The following is a 17,485-nucleotide window of genomic DNA, read 5'->3' as shown; positions in this document are numbered from 1 at the left end:
AGAAGTATGGAAACAAAGCGAGAAATGCATGCTTCATCAGAAATGCAGATGCTAGCCAGGCTTGCAGGTGACATTGTCGTATTTCGCCACAAACTGCACCTCTGCAGCAAGTTCAATGCATCGCAATCAGAACAGTATTAACTGTACTTGTGAGGGCGATATATCGGAGTTAAATCGAGCGTGGGCAAATTGTTGGTTCTCTTATGTTGGGTGCTTCCGTAATCAAGGTAGTCGAAATGTTTGCTGCGTGAAGAGAAAGCGTATCGGAGATGTGTAAGGCATACATGAAAATCGGAGCCGGCCGGTGTGGCCGAGCGGCTCTAGACGCTTCAGTGTGGAAACACGCGACCGCTACAATCGCAGGTTAGAATCCTGCCTCGGGCATGGATATGTCTGATGTCCTTAGGTAGTTCTAAATTCTAGGGGACTGATGACCTCAGAAGTTAAGTCCCATAGTGCTGAGAGCTATTTGAACCATCTGAACCAGGAAAATCGGAAACACGTAATCCGCAACGCGGTCGAAAGAATATAAGGATATGTTGAGGGATGGTGATAGACGGTCATTGAAAAGGATAGTGACCAAAAATAAGAGGACGACAGCTTCAGAAATCACTGTACAACCGAATATATTCGCAAACCCTCTCAGCACGAAAACAACACGAAGCGAGAAGTGCGACCTGGAATTCCAAAACTACTTGTCAGTGATGAAAATGCCCGTAACGTGGGGCGGAAGCCATAAAATCTGGATAACGGGACAACGGAATAATGTCATTTCGTGAGATAAGTCTCGTTTCACACTGTTTCGAACATCAGGCCGAGTTTAAGTCCCAAGAGTGAAACCTGACGGGGGTTCAGAGACGATTTGCGGAGCCACATGGCGAAATTTCATGGATCCTACGGCTATTCTGCGAGCATTACTGCCAAGGATTATGTGCTCATTTTGCTAATCACATCCATCCTATGGTACAATGTTTGCTCCCAATGGTGATGTGTCCCGAGATGACGAGTCCACTGTTCTCACATCTCTCATCGCCCAGGAATGGTTTGAGACCAGTGTGATGATTTGTCGCTACTCCACTGGCCAACACAGTGTCCAGGTTTCAATATTACTGAGCTCTCGTCGTCTAATTAGGAGCGAATGATCGCTATCCACCTCCAGCATCGTTATCTGAAGTGGCCATTATACTGCAAGGCGAACGACATAAGACTGCACTGAAAACAACAGAGGACCTGTATTAACCATTTACAGACGACTGGAAGCTATTTTCAGTGCCCACAGGTTTCCTACACCGTATGAGACACGGTAATGTGTCACGTTTTTCGTTTTGCTTTGTTTCAATACTTTTATCTAATGCGTGTACATTGTCTGGCGTGAGTTTTATCTACAAGGTGAAACTCGTTACACTATCTTGCATTAATGCAAATGCATTATTGGTGAGAACCTAAGAGTATTTTTAGTTCTGAAACTTTTAAATAAAGATCCCCCTTCAGATTGTTAGAGCACTGTAATCGATGTTGGAAACTACATGTGAGATCACGTTATCAGTGGACCACACCTGAAATTGGCTAAAACTCAATGTAGAAGTTTCTTCAGAAATCTAACTGGACCTTTAGTTTCATTTTGCAACCAGTTGCAAGCATTCACGGTGAAATATCCGGGCTCTTTCATGAGGACCGCAGCGACCCACCCTAAGTCTCGGAAAACCTGTTTGCTTACTCCGATTGGAAGAACATCTCCCACATGTTTCGTACATTTATCTCTAACATTGGTGACTTAGAATGAACAGTTCTTACAACGTCCATCACAGATCTCATAGTCATCAGTATAGCATGGCAGTTCCCGGTGGTCACATAGTGCTCAGAGCCATTTTTGAGTTCCCGGTGGTCAGGGATGTAAAGCAGCCTGAGGTCTAAAGTGCGTTAGCTTTTCTGCATCAGCAACACTGAACACCACATTTTACATGGGAAAGTTGCTTGAGCCCACTCAAGCATCGATAAACGTGTAACCATGAGGATCAGTTTTCATCATTGCAAAGAAGGAAAACGAAATGGCTCTAAAACGTTCAAATGGCTTTAAGCACTATGGAACTTAAAATTTGACGTCATCAGTCCCCTATACTTAGAACTACTTAAACCTGTCTAACCTAAGGACATGGGACATATCCATGCCCGAGGCGGGATTCGAACCTGCGTCCGCAGCAGCCGCGTGGCTCCGCACTGAAGCGCCTAGAACCGCTCCGTCACATCGGCCGGTGAAACCGAAATACTCGTATTAATATTTACGAACGTAATTTCACATTTACAATAGGCAGTTACTTCCTGATCACCCTGCGCACCATTATCATTGAAATAACCTCGGTTGCAGGCCAGATATTTAAAAAGGGGTTCCTCTTGAACTGTTTTATCGGTGATTGTGATCTTAGAACGAAGTGGGTGTATCAATTTAAATCCCAAAACCTACATCTCATGTAATAGGATTTTATGATGTCATTCAGTACATATTTTGCTTAGTCGCTGTAATGGAAATTTCAGTTCACCTTCACTCTCTTGTGTTACCGTTTTATCATCTGCAATAGGCAACGAACGTAGGTTTATTTACAGATTTACAGAAATTAATTACTTCTTTTCTCATTTCCAGGTTTTGAGGACAGCTTCAATGTAGATATTAGGAAGAATCGTGAAAGAGGACATATTTTTCAAACTTCTTGATTGATTTTTGCTGAATGTGTCCTTCGCTTCCCAATAGTTATTAATTATAATTTTTGTTTTATGAGATAGACCTTCTGGCGAACTTATGGAAATGTGGCAGTAGAATGCAGGTGGAAGACAACGCATATTATGAACCACTGTAATTCAGAAACAAAACAAAAGCACTAATGACATAGAATGAAAGTATGAGGGGAGCAAAATAAAACTAGCACAAAAATATTTGATGCACTTTAAGACATGCAGCCCAACTTACACTATACACACCTGGGGCAGACTAGTTATGTTTGGTTGCCTGTTTTAAAGGACTAGAAATATCTTCCACGTTAGTTTCATTTCGGCCACACTGTACAACAACGGCTTCTGAATAGGGTTCTACTTTGAGCAAACAGAAATTTCAACCTTATAGTTCTTGAACTGTGTCATATTGCTTGTCTGCGAATACAGTCTTCACGAAGTCAAGAGATCATGCAAATGAGAAACCGTATCGAAGTGCCAGCTGCCACACTGCAGACGAGAGACAGCCAGATGAACATTAGTATTCGCTGTTAAGAAAATAAAATGAATTCACTGGTGATGACGAAACTTCATCGAAATGCATAAGAGTGAAAGCAAAAGTAGAAAAAAAGAGGGTTGACTTCAAAATGAATTTGTAACCTTTCTGCATTGCAATATTTGTAATAGTACAGGTGTGTACTGTGTGTGTGTGTGTGTGTGTGTGTGTGTGTGTGTGTGTGTGTGTGTGTGTGTGTGTGCGTGTGTGTATATGTGGAGGGGGGGGGGTAGAGTAATACTTGCGTTGTATGACGATGATGATGATGATGATGAGAGAAGGGCTGAAAACAGGTGCCAGCAATTACCCTACTGCTCGCGAACAGCAGTAAGGTTACCGCCAAGCATAACATCCTCACCAAGAGCCGGATTACCACCAACAGTGTAGCATGCCAACACTCCATGAGGCACTATAGGGAGGTATTTATACCACGACATTGGCACAAAGTCTGCTGATAAGTAACTTAACGCTAGCACCTCTCTGCCGGCCAAACTCTGGCAGTGAACATTTTCCCCACCACCAAGATTCGAACCAGCTTACTTTTAGGTACTATGAAGCTATGACTTGGGAGTAATGTGCAGGGGGTGGGTAAAGTATGGGATGGCTGTGTTTGACGGTCAGCAACGCAGGTAAGACACTGGACTGTGTATGGTCAGTGCGGACTAGGCATCAGATCAGGTTGTTTACTAGTAGTGCACACTTCGTATTTGCTTTCAGCGGCCGAAGTCGACGTACAATGTAGGATCTAACAGAGTTTCAAAGAGGACGGGTTGTGGAGGCTCGATTTGCTGGAGCATCAGTAACCAAGACAGCCAATTTCCTGAATGTTTCAAGACATCATCGTGTACATCGGGTACAAATTAAAAGCAAATGATAGAGATTGCCGTTCGCGAAGCGCATTGTGTTAAATCAACTCAAGGCTACGGCAGCTAAAAGTGACTGCAGATCTCAATAGCCCTCTACGAGACCCCTTTTCTATCGACGCTCACCGCCGAAAACTCTATAAAGCGAATATTCATGGACGCGCTTCTGTACTGAATCCATTAGTGACGACAACCAATGACGACAGCCAACGCATAGAAGCGTTGAACATGGTGCCACGAGCGTAAATCTCGGACGGCTGGTCAGTGAAGCCGCGCGGGGTAGCCGACTGTCAAGGGCGCCTTGTCACGGTCGGCGTGGCTGCCTCCATCGGAGGTTCGAGTCCTCCCTCGGGAATGGATGTATGTGTTGTCCTTAGCGTAAGTTAGTTTAATTTAGAGTAAGTAGTGTGTAAGCTTAGGAACCGATGAACTCAGCAGTTTGGTCCCATATGACCTTACCAAAATTTTCCAATTTGATCAATGAAAACACGTCATATGTTACGACGAGTCAACGTTTTCGTTATTTTCAACACCGAGCCGGATTTACGGTTGGAGAACGCCAAAAGAAACTTACAATCCTGATTGCTTTATCCCAACAGTTAAACATTGAGGTGGAAGTGTGATGGTGTGGGCAGCCATATCATGGTGTTGTGCTGGTCCCATTAGTACTCTCGATGGACGTGTTACAGCCAATGATTGTGGGAACATTTCAGGTGATCATGTGCTCCCCATGATTCAAATGGTGTTCCCCAGCAATGATTCCATATTTCAGGAAGATAATGCACCCACTCACACAGGCAGGACAGTGCAATCGTGGTATGAGGAGAATGAGACTGAAGTGCAGCGTCTTCCCTCGCCAACACAGGCCTTGGACCTTTGCGGGGTGGTATTGTAGTGCAAAGTCCGGAGCAGATGTCCGCCTCCTTCATCACTACAGGAGATAGATGTTCTGACTGAAGAGCGGCATAACATTCTACTGGACACTATTCAATCATTATATGCCAGTTTTCTAAGAAGAATCACAGCTGTATTACGGGCAAATGGGGATTCAACCCTTTATTAATAAACCATTTCCAAGTAAGTGCAGGTGTGCACATTCTATTGCCTGTCCCCGGTGGATCGCTGTACAAAGTGTTTCTTGTCATACTGTTGATAGCGTAAGGCCAAATCATGGGCACAAAAAATTTTTCATTTTTTTTAAATAATCGTGCCGTACATCATTTTGTCAGATATTGACAGGCCATAAGAAACGGAAAGGAATCACCGAAAAAGAACGGAAAATTGGGTGTATTTTTCACGATGAGCAACTCGGCACATTGTACTGGTTGCAAGTACGGAAATTGCGAGGTGACTGGTCCGCGAATAACGGATGCGCCGAACCTGCAAATATTGTGCTGATTTATCGGCAGCGGGCCGACAAATCCCGGGGGAGCTGCAGCCCTGGACGGGAAATATGAATCACGCGGGAGCGCCGTAACTCACTGCGGCGCTGGCTGCGACGTTTATTCTGCCGCCTGTCGAGGATTTAGCCAGCCGCGGCTGCAGCGGGCGCTGCCAGCAGCCCGTAGCCTGTCTCTCCACAGGATGCTCATTAACGTTATCTCGCGCCAGTCACTAACAGGCAAGTGTGCGTTATTCTCTTACATGGTAGACAATGCTACATGTAATCGGCTATTTGCTGTGAGTTGTAATGCATTTAATCAGTAACGACATTACTGGCAAATGCTCAACACCATTTTAATGTTTCCTTCCTTTCTATTTTGGTCTATGAGGTAATCGTCACTACTATAATATAATTTACAGCCTGCATTAATTTGGCACACACGGCATGACGGGAACTGACAGACTTCGAACGTGTAATGGTAGTTGGAACTAGACACACGGGATGTTCCATTTCGGAAATCGTTAGGGAATTCAGTATTCAAACATCCACAGTGTGAAGCGTGTCCCAAGGATGCCACATTGCAGGCATTGCTTCTCACCACTGACAACTAAGTGGGCAACGGTCTTCACTTAACGATCGAGAGCCGCGCCGTTTGCGTATAGTTGTCAAGACGAACAGACAGGCAACACTGTGTGAAAAAACCGCATTAATGAATATGGGACGTGTGACTAATGTATCTATAAGAACAGTGAGGCGACATTTGCCATTAATGGGCTATGGTAGCCAACGACCGATGCGATTGCCTTCTGATAACAGCAAGACATGGCCTCTAGCGCATCTCCTGTGCACGGGACAATACTGGTTGGACGCTAGACTGCTGGAAATTCGTGGCCTGGGCTGATGAGTCCCGATTTTAGTTGGTAAGAGCTGATGTTAAGGTCCGAGTGTTGCGCAGATCCCACGAAGCCATGTACCCACATTTTCAAATGATGGCTCTGAGCACTACGCGACATCTGACGTCATCAGTCCCCTACACTAAGAACTACTTAGACCTAACTAACCTATGGACATCATACACATCCCTGCCCGAGGCAGGATTCGAACCTGCGACCGTAGCAGTCGCGCGGTTCCGGACCGAAGCACCTAGAACCGCTTCCAGGTTGTCAACAAGGCACTGTGCCGGCAGGTGGTGGCTCCGTTATGGTGTGGGCTGTGCTTACACGGGATGGACAGGGACCTCTTGTGCAAATGAACCGACCATTGACTGAAACGTTTATGAACGGCTACTTGGAGAACATTTGCCGCTATTCATATACATAATGTTCCCGAACAGGAATTTTTGTGAATCAAAATTGGTCATATCACCTCGCCACAATTGTTCGCTATTCATTTGAATAACATGGCAGACAATTTTAGCGAGTTATTAGGTCACTCAGACATGAATCTCATCGAACATTTGCGGGGTGTATTCGAGATACACAAACTTCAGCCCTGACCACACTTTCGCAGTTATGAAGGCCAACAGTGGCAGCAAGGCTCAATGCCTCAGCAGGGGTCTTCCAACGACTTTTGTCGTACAGTGTGCATCAAGCTTAAGGAGTACATCGACGAGCGTCCTTCTGACACTCACAGGAGTGAGTGTCCATTTCCACCACCTCATCTATGACGATATCTTCCTCTGTCTCTTTCCACCTGTTCCTCCCAATCTTTTTCCACCTATTCACTACCTACCTACTTCTTCCAGTAGCCTGTATCCTCATGCATTTATCCCTCCCCTCCTCTCACTATCCATTTCCTCCTTCCCCTCACAGAGTTGATCCCCTCCTCTATCCTCCTCCAACAGTACCAAGCCATGCTCATTGGCACATGTAGCCACAGCAATATAGTTTAATGAAGCAAGCCAATACTGCTCACACAATATGCCTGTCATGCAGTGCAGGCGACACAACTGAGGGTCTAAAATCATTTACTTGCGCCTGATGCACAGGCAGCCATGCAAAACACGTGGTAGTGAAGCAGGGTAGCCTATATGTTGGGGCTCACAACGTTTCTTGCCCCTGACATGTAGGATGCCATGTAAAAATGTTTGATTTGGCCGACCGATATTGTCTCCGTACAATACGCATATCATGGAAGATAGCCTATATGCCAGGCCCTGAAAAGAGCACGTTTATGCCCTATCACCACTCCTATGGAAAATAGGCTATAAATGCTACACTGCTGCTAATGGGGAGGCCTTCTATTTCATCCCAAATTTCACTAACGTCGATAGAGGGGCTTGGGAGGAAATCCCAGACATGTGCAAATACAGACATACAGTCTGCTTTATATACACAACAGGTGAAGGCACTGTAAGAGCAAAGTCAGTCGTAAGTAATAGTGCTGAAGTCAGTAGTGTGTGCAGTGAATGTCACTGAGGATTTACCAAATTTGTAATTACTTCTTATACCAGGGACGACCAGATGCAGTGCGAATCTGAGCAACAAATCAGCAATAATGGCAGAACCACCAGAACGAATGCTAACTTACAGGTGGTAAGTGTGGGTTTACCATCAACAGTAAGCTGGGTGTGGGGGCGGGGGCGGGGGTGGAGGTTGTTTGATTCGTTATGTCTCATTGGTTGGTCACATTATGACTGAGGACAATAGCTTTAGCTCACCTGTGCTTCATCTCAGGGACGATGCAAGGTGGGTTTGGTATCGTTTGGGGTTGGTATCGCTTACCTAGAACTTTGCTTATGGAGACCTAGCATGCTGTCCTCAGCAGTTGGAGATTCACTGGCATGTACTCCTATTGTAGATCATGGAAGTTTAGCTCTGCAATATAGCCGGCCGTTTTGGCCGAGCGGTTCTAGGCGCTTCAGTCTGGAACCGCGTGACCGCTACGGTCACAGGTTCGAATCCTGCCTCGGGCATGGATGTGTGTGATGTCCGTAGGTTAGTTAGGTTTAAGTAGTCCTGAATTCTACGTTACTGATGACCTCAGATGTTAAGTCCCATAGTGCTCAGAGGCATTTGAACCATTTCTGCAACAGAGACTTGCTGGAGTGATTTCTCCCCGCTGCTAGAATTGCCAATATGCCATGTGTTGAGATGGTACTGTAGGTGATCGACAAACATAATACTGTAGTTGAAGTGTATCGGCCAGCATCTCGTGGTCGTGCGGTAGCGTTCTCGCTTCCCACGCCCGGGTTCCCGGGTTCGATTCCCGGCGGGGTCAGGGATTTTCTCTGCTTCGTGATGGCTGGGTGTTGTGTGCTCTCCTTAGGTTAGTTAGGTTTAAGTAGTTCTAAGTTCTAGGGGACTGATGACCATAGCTGTTAAGTCCCATAGTGCTCAGAGCCATTTTTGAAGTGTATCTTTCCTATTTGTTTGTTATTTTATAAATTTTTATTTCCATTACATTTAACCTCATCAGTTACCGAAAATGTATAGACAGTATTACAAGTCTTGAAGCGAATGTTAATAACATCTCTATATAATTTTCTGTAAGTACATGAAAATACGATTAACATTACCTCACAGATGGTGGGTGTCGAAATTATAGACAATAATAAATAAACAAAAAAAATTTTCCATGTGCTTTACGATAAATACGCATTGCATGCAGTCCGTCTTTCCACACCCTGTTGTAGCACTTTAAAAATAGAGGGTTTTCGTTCTAAAATATTATATCACTATAGCTATATTTTAATTTGGACTAATGGATCTATGCAGATATTTGTAAAATCGACGATGATACATCATTCCATATTTATGTAAAATTGCCGCCTTCTGAAGAAGACAGATTTAAATCTGCCGAAACCTAGATAAAGATTCCTTTATCCATTGCAACAGGTCGGCTGTTTTTAGTCTTATTAGGCAGTTAGTGTTTGTCTGCCTGTCTATCTGTCGGTCTGCCGTACGTTAATAGCTGCCTCTGTCATGTTTGTCGGATTCGGTGTTAACGAATTTATTGCTTGAAGTGTAATGGCCGAAATCCTTAAATATTTTTTTATCTTGCCTATCATCTTGAGAGGCGGTATATGTGTAATGTAGAGCATGTTTGTATATTTTATGTAAGACTGCATTTCATGGGTTTCATTTCAATGGTCATTTTAGTCTATAAAGTTGCCACCTTTGCACCCTAAGAGTTTTTTTGTTTAATCAAGTTGCACCTTCGGTGGCAAGTTAAATTTTTTAATGTTAGTGTTTTGTACCATTTCCATCCCTCCTACTGGTTGCACAGTTTATGTGCTTGTATGACTTGTTAAAATGTTTAGTTTGCAGTAATCTGGTGTGTTGCAGATTTGCACCAGTGTAGTCTTTCAGAGGTTAGTGTAAGCTGTCGTGCCTACGGCCGTGTCAAAAGGCAGTGGCCAGGTTCTCAGTCCGAAAGCTCATACTGTCAATAATTGTTCTTTCTGCCTCCGAACAAAATTGTAACTTGATGTTTTCAGGCTGCTTTCTGATTATAGTTTTAAATCTGTTTAAAAAAATGGGCTTTTGGGAACAATATTTCCATTTGTTGAAAGAAATTTAATTTGTTTTCAGCAGTTACCCACTGGCAACTACTTCCACCTTCACATAGTGTGATTAAATGTGTTAATGTTCTTGATGAATCGCTAGTAAATAATGTAAATTCTTAAGAAAAGGTTTTGAAAGTAATTTTATGGTTCACTAATGCAAGAAGGAAATGTTACATATAAGGCTTTAGAAAGGGGGGACTTAAAACAGTAAGGGGAGATAATGTAGGTAAAAATACACTGGCATGGGGGAACAATTAAAAAAGTTGGCATAAAGTTATAAAACACAGTTGGCGATTCGTAGAACACAAAAAAGACACTGAAGTCACACGCACAGTTTAAAAGTTGGCCACATTATTAAAACCACTCCAAAACAACACACTTTAAACCCGCTTGGGGCACACACGATGAGGAATAAATCTGCCAGATGGGACCTGCCAATGGAGAGGCCTGAGATAATGGAATGGAGGGGAGAGCATGGTGCAGCAGGGGAGGCAGCGGGATGAAAAGAGTAGAGGCGTCAGGAGGTGCACCAAAAGGTAGAAGACAGGTGGGGTAGGAGATGAAGAGCGAAGACAAGGCAGGAGGAAGTACGAGGACACTGAAGGGGAGCACGGGAGAGGGCGGGGGAGTAGGAGGGGAAAGCCGATCAAGAGAAAGGAGGGGGAGGAACCCTGAGGAGGAGGCAGGAGGAAGATCGGGTTAGAGTTGGTAGTAAGGGTAGATGTCAGGGTGAAGCTCATCATCCGCGAAGGGTTGATGTAGGAAGTTGCGTTGGGAAAGGGGGCAGAGGGTGTGGAGATTGTGAGAGGGTGGGACACAACGGTAAAGGCACGGCAACGGGCCAGGGGCGGAGAGAAAGGGAGACACCAGAGGGGCGAGGGGATCAAGGCGGTGGACAATATAAGGTTACGACGCGTTCAAGGAAAATGAGAATGTGGGGGAAATGGCCGAACAAGAGGCAGGCGCTTAAATACACGATCGGCGTTGCCGCTGTTGGCCGTTAGGACCACATGTTCCATTGTGGCGTCCTCACACTAATTGTGGACCAGGGGGCGCGAGCCGCCACGGCTTACGGCACGACGGTGCAGAGACATCTAACGGTCTTCGAGGTCCATGATGTCTGGCGCGGATTCAAATTCCGCGGTGCGCGATACCAGAGTGAACATAATACATAGCTTACGGTAGTTCTGAAAAGGGGTTTTGCATTACATAGATCTCCCCAATGGAGCATTCATCGCAGTTGGTATTTTTTGCCAACAACAGAGACACATATCGGTTGCAGTGTAAGAAAAATAGCCTGACAAACTTCATCATGTAATGATACAGCAAGATAACGCACTCTACCGATTTCATTAAGAAAACTATCCAAGAATTTCAAATTTCTTCTGATCTTATGCCCTCAGATGTTTACCTTTCAAACTACTTATCGAAAAACAATCAAGAAAGTTCCTCTCAGGATGAAAGGGGACTAGAAACCTGGTTCGACTACATCTTTAACTCAGATCCCGTAGGTATTCGTGAAATCGGCAAACTGTTTTGGACAGTGTGAGAGAATATCCTGGTGGTGATTAATTTCTCTGTGATGTCTACTGTTGTGCCCAATAAATAATGGACAACGCCGTTAAAATATACATTGCACTAATTCAAAGGCAATGCAGATTACCACGATATCTTTATAAGGAAAGTCTATTTTAATGAAACTTTAAAGTCTGTAACACTAGCTTGCCTACACCAGCGTGAATTCGGAGGATATGGCACATTTTGGACTTCTAAAGCGTCTGTGTTTACAGGCTGTCCCTTGTCATAGTGAACTATTATGGTAATGTGACATTTCATAAACAAAATTCCCTTTATCATCTCATCCATGCTCAGTAATTGTATTTGTTTACAACGAAATAATAAGCAACCAGTAGCATTAAGGAAATTTAATTTATTTACCTGTTTCGGGCATGTACTGATCTTCCTCAGAAGGAGCGATAAGTAATAGAATACTACTTACTGCTGCTGCACTTTTATTTTGTTTTAGAACCACAGCATTTTACTTCATCCCTCTTATTGTTGACACTTGCAAATAATGCGAGCATATAACCTTCTGAAAGACGGCACTAAAACAAGTAAGGAAGTTAAATTTATTTTATGCAACTAGTTGCTTATTATTTCGTTGCATAAAATTCCCTTATTGATTTTCGATCTGGCTGATTGTAGCTCTGTCACAAAATGGCTAAAACGTTTATTTTATCACTTCGTATTAAAACAAGTGCTATGATATGAGAGAGTAAATGAATTATATGCTTCTCAGAAAAAAATAGTTCCCTGTGAACTACTACTAACAAGGGGAAGGCCTCAGACACGGCCAACCGATTCGGCTCAAATTTGGCGGGTCGCTTTTGTACAACCTAAAAGGAAGGAATCTAAGATATTTTGGGTCAACACCCCGTCGTTTTCGAGAAAATCACCCGTAAAGGTTATGACGAGCAATCAACACAAAATTGACGGGATCGATAGATAATTGTAAGTAGAGCAATTTTCATCATCAGGTAAGTGGTCCGAAAACGCATACTTTTCCAGAAATGGGGGTAAGAAACTTTTACAGCTGCTGCTTCTGTATCGACATGCAAAAAGGTTTTCGGCGGCAGCGCCGATAGCGCAATGGCCAAGGTAACTGGCTCGGAACGGGAGAACCCGTCTTCGAATCTCGAAGAAACCTAGCGGATGTTATTGTTTTCGTTTGTATCTTTCCTTATCTCAATTGATAGGAGGGTTAATAAGGTAAGTAAATCAATAAGGAATGATAATAATCAGGTAGGCAAACTAGTTTCCCAAACATCGTGAGTTAGTAAAGTATTAAACTTTTAAGCCCTTCCACATGAAAACAACTCCGAGTAAGAGTGCTGCGAATTCCTCACAAGGGATCACAGACAGTCAACTGCACGACGCTTGTTTACAGCGAGGCACGGGACAGAATGCACGCGCTGTGAGTTATGTTGTCCCGGTTGCCTCTTCGTCATATCATAGTTGTGAACCTGGAAGAGTGAAGGTGTCCAGCACGAGCCTTATAGAAGTCAATCGGAAAGAGTTGTTTTCCGTCATTAGGCTGCCGCGAACCTCGAGGATACATGTACTGATTTTTCCATCGTTAATGCAAAGAATGAAATACGTTTTGTGAATGAATACAGTGCCCTTCTGTAAGTAACTTATGACGAGTACTGTATGTAGTTTGTAGTAATTAGCTCGTCTGTTTATGCTGTAGTAACTAGTTATTGTTTGTTGTGTCCTATCTTTCGAGATTCGAACCCGGGTTCTTCGAGACCCAGCCAGTTACTTTGGCCGGTGCGCTTTCAGCACTGTCGCCGAATAGCGTTTACCATGTGGGTACAGAAGCGGCAGTTATATAATTTTTCTTCCTCGATTTCTGGAAAAGTTTGCGTTTGTGGACCTCATACCCGATGATGAAAAATGCTCTATTTGCTATTATCTATAGATCCCTCCAATTTTGAGTCGATTGCTCTTCACAGCCTTTAGGGGTGATTTTCTCAAAAACGCGGGGGTGTTGACCCAAAATATCTTAGATTCCTTCGTTTTAGGTTGTACGCAAGCAACCTGCCAAATTTGAGCCGAACCCGTTGGCCGTGTCTGAGGCCTTCCCCTTGTAAGTGCAGAAACAGCTTCTTCGATTTTTTTGTGTATTGCGTAAACTTTTGTGTGCCCTCATGTTCCTTTATGAGAAGCTTTTTTCTCTCTTGGGGTGAAAAGGGAGCGGACATTATCACTAGTTAATATCCTGATGTCTAATGAGTGGTTCCATTTGCTCCGTCGGCTATGCGAACAGAGTCTCACTTTCGCTACTTCAAGGAGGTGCAGAGTTCTGTGGGAAATCTTCTTTTTCCTTCGTTAACTGTTGCCACGCTTTCTAAGTTTAGGAACCAGGAATCTATGGGACAATTACGTACAAACCAGGGTCAGATTCAGCAGTGCAGTAGAGTAAGGTAATGAAACAGCTCTTCCAGAGTACCAAAAAAAGCATATGAAGTTTGTGAAGTCTAAATCATCAGTGAACAACTGACGTATAAAAAGTGTATCATACGATTCGGCAGCACAATAATTGCTGCAAACCTATCTGATTCGCACATAGGCTATGGTGTCAATCACAACGAGAGACGACTCCACGCCAGAAGAAGACACCACTGGGCGTTAATTTCCGGCCACCCACTGACACCCCTACACCCAAATACTGCAATAGCCACTCCAGCAGCCAAGCAGCTAACAGTGAACAGAACAGTTCCATGCTAAGTTACATCAAGAAAAATATTCTCTGTGTAACAGTTTTCTATATGCATAAGCACCTGATGATGAGCAAAATTTGCCTGATATGGGTTGCAATATGTTTAATCAAACACAGAATAAATAATTAAACAGCTTCTCTTTCCTTTATTCTCTTCTTCACACTCTTGATTCTTGAGTAGGTGAGTGCCAGTAAACCTGTAGCCATAGGCCCAAATCACACTGGAACAGTATATTTAAAGTCAGACTTTTTCGTCTTCCTCTATCTTGACTGATAAAGACCACTACGGATTTAAGTAACAGAGGAGTATATAGAGGGTCTATACAAGGGTGATGTACTTGAGGACAATATTATGGAAATGGAAGAGGATGTAGATGAAGATGAAATGGGAGATACAATACTGCGTGAAGAGTTTGACAGAGCACTGAAAGACCTGAGTCGAAACAAGGCCCCCGGAGTAGACAACATTCCATTGGAACTACTGACGGCCTTGGGAGAGCCAGTCCTGACAAAACTCTACCATCTGGTGAGCAAGATGTATGAAACAGGCGAGGTACCCTCAGACTTCAGGAAGAATATAATAATTCCGATCCCAAAGAAAGCGGGTGTTGACAGATGTGAAAATTACCGAACAATCAGTTTAATAAGCCACAGCTGCAAAATCCTAACACGAATTCTTTACAGACGAATGGAAAAACTAATAGAAGCCGACCTCGGAGAAGATCAGTTTGGATTCTGTAGAAAAATGGGAACACGTGAGGCAATACTAACCTTACGACTTATCTTAGAAGAAAGATTAAGGAAAGGCAAACCTACGTTTCTAGCATTTGTAGACTTGGAGAAGGTTTTTGACAATGTTGACTGGAATACTCTCTTTCAAATTCTAAAGGTGGCAGGGGTAAAATACATAGAGCGAAAGGCTATTTACAATTTATACAGAAACCAGATGGCAGTTATAAGAGTCGAGGGACATGAAAGAGAAGCAGTGGTTGGGAAGGGAGTAAGACAGGGTTGTAGACTCTCCCCGATGCTATTCAATCTGTATATTGAGCAAGCAGTAAAGGAAACAAAAGAAAAATTCGGAGTAGATATTAAAATCCATGGAGAAGAAATAAAAACTTTGAGGTTCGCCGATGACATTGTAATTCTGTCAGAGACAGCAAAGGACTTGGAAGAGCAGTTGAACGGAATGCATGGTGTCTTGAAAGGAGGATATAAGATGAACATCAACAAAAGGAAAACGAGGATAATGGAATGTAGTCGAATTAAGTCGGGTGATGTTGAGGGTATTAGATTAGGAAATGAGACACTTAAAGTAGTAAAGGAGTTTTGCTATTTGGGGAGCAAAATAACTGATGATGGTCGAAGGTCGAAGTAGAGAGGATATAAAATGTTGACTGGCAATGGCAAGGAAAGCGTTTCTGAAGAAGAGAAATTTGTTAATATCGAGTATAGATTTAAGTGTCAGGAAGTCATTTCTGAAAGTATTTGTATGGAGTGTAGCCATGTATGGAAGTGAAACATGCACGGTAAATAGTTTGGGCAAGAAGAGAATAGAAGCTTTAGAAATGTGGTGCTACAGAAGAATGCTGAAGATTAGATGGGTAGATCACATAACTAACGAGGAAGTATTGAATAGCATTGGGGAGAAGAGAAGTTTGTGGCACAACTTGACCAGAAGAAGAGATCGGTTGGTAGGACAAGTTCTGAGGCATCAAAGGATCACCAATTTAGTATTGGAGGGCAGCGTGGAGGGTAAAAATCGTAGAGGGAGACCAAGAGATGAATACACTAAGCAGATTCAGAAGGATGTAGGTTGCAGTAGGTACTGGGAGATGAAGAAGCTTGCACAGGATAGAGTAGCATGGAGAGCTGCATCAAACCAGTCTCAGGACTGAAGACCACAACAACATTAGTACGAAACACTTAAGTATGTACTTCAGTGCCCTCTAGGTCAAAAAGCAGATAAAGCAGTTTTCCATGTTCGTCAGTTGACTGATGGAGTATGCCACATTTAATTTCACTGATTATTATTGATTAATTCATAGGTGCTTCTCTGTCGCTTATTTTCACAGTATTTGGAATAATGAAACCGAAAGACTGGAAACATTGGATGATCACCGTACAGAATATTCTTATTTACCGTAAGTATTTATCTTTAGAGCAACGGCAAAATACTCAGATAGAAAAACTGATACGAAGCTGGTTAATTCAGATGTAAATCTGCGTTAGGTGTCTTTAGAATGTACGAGTGAGTTGGTTGCGAGTTGAAAGTATTACGTCGGTTCGTACGGTAACAGAAATTTATGGTTCAGTCTATTCGACAAAAGAAGAGCGGAATTCCTTGCGGCATTTGTGGAAGAAACAGCATCGTTGGCGGCTGGTATTAGTGGTCAGCGACAACCTAGTAAATTAATGTGTACAAGAAATGCCACAATGGTTATTTAGCATAAACATGAAATGGGTTTAAGATTTATTACAAGAGTAAAAGGGGATAGGCGTTGCCACGGAGTGTATAAAGCTCCGCCAGGATGATAATTCGAAGTTACATTGATTTGTACTGTTACTATTTCAAAGTGGCATTTGGCCTATTACAACTAGGGAACTTTCAGTGTTTTAAAAGCATAAGAGAGACGTGTTCCTATTACACTACATGGTCAGGTATATTTCGTAACCAAGCGTGTTCTCTCTGTAAATGTCCCATACCGGAGAACAGCAGCCGCAAAATTAATAAATAAGTTACAGGAGGCATACGTTCGCTAATACTCTCTCTTTTCCCGACTTCGCTGCTCAATAATCGTTTGCTGTTGCTTTGTAAATCTTCAGCGCAGAATACAGGGTGAGTCACCTTACATTACCGGTGGATATATTTCGTAAACTACATCAAATACTGACGAATCGATCTCACAGACCGAACGTGAGGAGAGGGGCTAGTGTAATTGGTTAATACAAACCATACAAAAATGCACGGAAGTATGTTTTTTAACAGAAACCTACGTTTTTTTAAATGGTACCCCGTTAGTTTTGTTAGCACATCTGAACATATAATAAAATACGTAATCAGTGCCGTTTGTTGCATTGTAAAATGTTAATTAAATCAGGAGATATTGTAACCTAAAGTTGACGCTTGAGTACCAATCCTCCGCTGTTCGATCGTGTGTATCGGAGAGCACTGAATTACGTAGGGATC

Source organism: Schistocerca cancellata, chromosome 1 (genome assembly GCF_023864275.1).
Source record: "Schistocerca cancellata isolate TAMUIC-IGC-003103 chromosome 1, iqSchCanc2.1, whole genome shotgun sequence".
NCBI lineage: Eukaryota > Metazoa > Arthropoda > Insecta > Orthoptera > Acrididae > Schistocerca > Schistocerca cancellata.
This window is presented reverse-complemented; position numbering follows the sequence as displayed.